The following is a 2991-nucleotide window of genomic DNA, read 5'->3' on the forward strand; positions in this document are numbered from 1 at the left end:
TTATGCAGCCAGTCTTTAAATGACTGCCATCATGTGGCACAGTTGGCTCTGGTCTCTGGAAGCAGTCTTTACTGTGCTTGACTATTAGCCAGTAGAATTTATAGTGTCTCTCCATTTCATTAGTGTCCCATTAACAATTTCTTCAGCTTTTCAAGCTTTTAGGCTAGCAGCTTTTACTGGTTGTTTGTGTATAAACCTGTGGTCTTTGATGGGAGACTAGACATGCTCTATAAGCTGCCAATGGCTGTCCTTTTTACTGCTTTGAGGTCAGTTATGATCTATGGAAGAAATATAGTATCATCAGAATTCAAGTATTTTTAGACATTGAATTTATGACACTGAATTTTTATCCTCCAAATTTCCCTGCAAAAATATTCACCTGCAAAAATTCACCTGCAAAAAATTCACCTGCAAAAAATTCACCTGCAAAAATTCACCTGAAAAAAATTCACCTGCCAAAAATTCACCTGCAAAAATTCAACTGCAAAAGTGATGAACTTTAATGACCCAAGCCAGAGCAATCAGCACCAGATCGAGTCGAGTGGCTCTCGGCCAATTAAATTACGCTGTTTGATCACATGACACCGTTAGCCAGCAGTTTGTCTCCTAAAAGAGAGCTGTTTAGAGGTGAGTGATTAAGTTTTTCTCCTAAATAGAGATCATTACAGAACGCCTAGTCCTACTTAAAATCCCATTTATTTTTATTTTATCATCTACTCGAACTAAGGAAAATGTTTGACTAACTCAAAGACAATTTCCACGCCTCCCCTGCCTGACTGCAGAGGCAGTTTTGAATTTAGGAGCAGCAAGATGGAAGCGGCAAACCCTGGCGATTCTCCGGTAAGTATATTGTTTTTTATCTTCAAGTTTGTCTTTTGAAACGTTAATTTTATTTAAATCCGTTGCTCACGTATAAAGTACACAGACGGGGTCTTTGCTCAACTCGTCTGAGGCGTGTCTCACTAAGCGCTACATGCTAGCATCCTGCTAACCGAGCTACCCTTTACATGCTGTGCTTTAGAAAATAGGATACTCGTTAAAAAATACTCCGCAGATATTGATAGATAGACGAACACTGCAAATATAATGTTGTAAACGAAAACGGCCTTTGGTGAAGTGGTAAAATACACCATGAATAAAGCCATAGATTGAATGGCTGCCATGGTTGCAGAACGGCCTGATTTAATGACAAGAATGGGGAAGAGTGAGGCGAAGTGAACCAAAGCCACAAAACACGGTCAGACAAGGCGGCAAAAGGGCAGTGATCTGTCCGTCAGTATGAAGTTGGTGTGTGCTTTGGTGAACAAAAACTCGAGACCGGTAGCAGGAAGGTGGGAGACTCGTGTTTCACTGGAATAGTGGTGAATTAAAACATCCTTTGTTGGGGACATTTAGGTGTAAATGCATCCATAAAGGTGAGACAAAGGCAGACCAGACAGTGAAGAAAACAAGGCAAACATTAGAAATATTAAAACGGAAATATAGGATTAATATAACATACAATTGGGGAAAATGTAAGGAACACAATGTAAATGATATTGTAAAGTCATTAAAACAGCATACTCTGATTAAAAGAAACAGATAATTGGGTAGGAGGATGATGATGATGATAATAATAATAATAATAATAATAATAATAATAATAATAATGTTAAAGAACATGTACAAGATGGGTATGTATACTTGTAGCCAGAACTTAACAACTACAAAGTTGTAGCATGCCAGACCATCTTGATTGAATGTAACTTCACTCCACACAAGTTTTATGGTAGACATATTCATATTGGTATCTAATAAATGATTAATTCTTAGATTTTATCAAACGTTAATTTATAAATTGTTTCTGTCTTTATGTGTTTGTTTCAGATTATGCAAGATGTAATTATTCAGTCAGCAAGACACTTGCTGCAGTTACTGACATCATCCAACTGAACTGCTGCTGTGATGAATCAGAATACAAGGTTTACTTTAGCAAGACCTATGAGTTAATGCTACATTTAACTAAATTGTTATATATTTTGTGTCCAATATTGTCTCCATATGATTTTGTTTTTTGCAACATCTTGCAGAGAACAGAGTCAAGGTACCAGCTTGGTCAACCCTAAAAGACCATCTGTTCATCAAGAAATGACCAGGTGAAAAAGTCATAAACTAAACACTCTGCATGAGCATGGAATTTAGGATGCAACTTTATATCTTACCTGCTCTACACTCAGGGCTTGAATTACAACAACAGTCAATCACATAAAAAAAAATATACTTTTGGTAGTTCTGTGTCTCTCTCTCTCCTCCAAACCCAGATGGCTGCTGGTACTGAACCGGGTTCTGCTGGAGGTTTCTTCTTGTTAAAGGGGAGTTTTTCCTCTGCACTGTCACTTCATGCTGCTCAGTGTGAGGGATTGTTGAGGTTGAGTCCATATGTCCTGCGAACAACTGCTGGGCAATGACACCATGCAATCTTCTGGGATTCCTTGGATAGAAAACCTGTGAGCTGCACTTGTCCTTGGTCTTCACAGCTCACCTTTTTACTGTTTATTGAATCAAAATTCTCCAGTGACATGGATTCTACATTGTAACTGATGTGATGTTCTATAAAGTGGTTTTAATAAAAAAAAAAAAAAAGGCAAAAATTAGTTTGTTTCTTTATTCAATTTTTGAACAGTGATACTCATTCAGTAAATGCAAATTATTTACACAGCAGTGCACTATAGGCATAAATCTAGACCCCTAGATAAAACATGATGGCATTATAGCAGTGACAACTCCTCCACAGTAGCAGGTGGGATTTTTCTTTTTTGAGGACGGCTCCTTTTACCTGTCACTACAGATGGTCTGTTTGTTCTGATCCAGAGCCTTTTTTTGGGCAGCTGAAGAGGAGAAGTCTATCTTATGGCCAACCTCTGGCTGTATCTTGGTCATATTACCCAGCAAAACCCAGTATGCAGGTTCATCTGTAACAGTCCTTGTGCCACAGATCACTGTTGCTTCTAC

At 38.1% G+C, this 2991-nt stretch overlaps 1 long non-coding RNA gene across 2 annotated transcripts; it reads left to right on the forward strand.

Moving 5' to 3' along the window:
* Positions 1 to 512: 512 nt before the first annotated feature.
* On the forward strand, positions 513 to 2611 carry LOC146711078 (uncharacterized). Of its 2 annotated transcripts, XR_014920277.1 has the most exons (5): positions 513 to 627; positions 783 to 840; positions 1867 to 1961; positions 2070 to 2135; positions 2301 to 2611. It is a non-coding gene; the product is annotated as an uncharacterized LOC146711078 (long non-coding RNA). The 2 variants fall into 2 exon arrangements; XR_014920276.1 differs by having other exon boundaries at positions 2070 to 2611.
* Positions 2612 to 2991: the final 380 nt, after the last annotated feature.

This window comes from Copadichromis virginalis, linkage group LG4, assembly GCF_057382275.1.
Source record: "Copadichromis virginalis isolate Kocher_CV1m ecotype Utaka linkage group LG4, C_Virginalis_male_GT1.1, whole genome shotgun sequence".
Taxonomy (NCBI): domain Eukaryota; kingdom Metazoa; phylum Chordata; class Actinopteri; order Cichliformes; family Cichlidae; genus Copadichromis; species Copadichromis virginalis.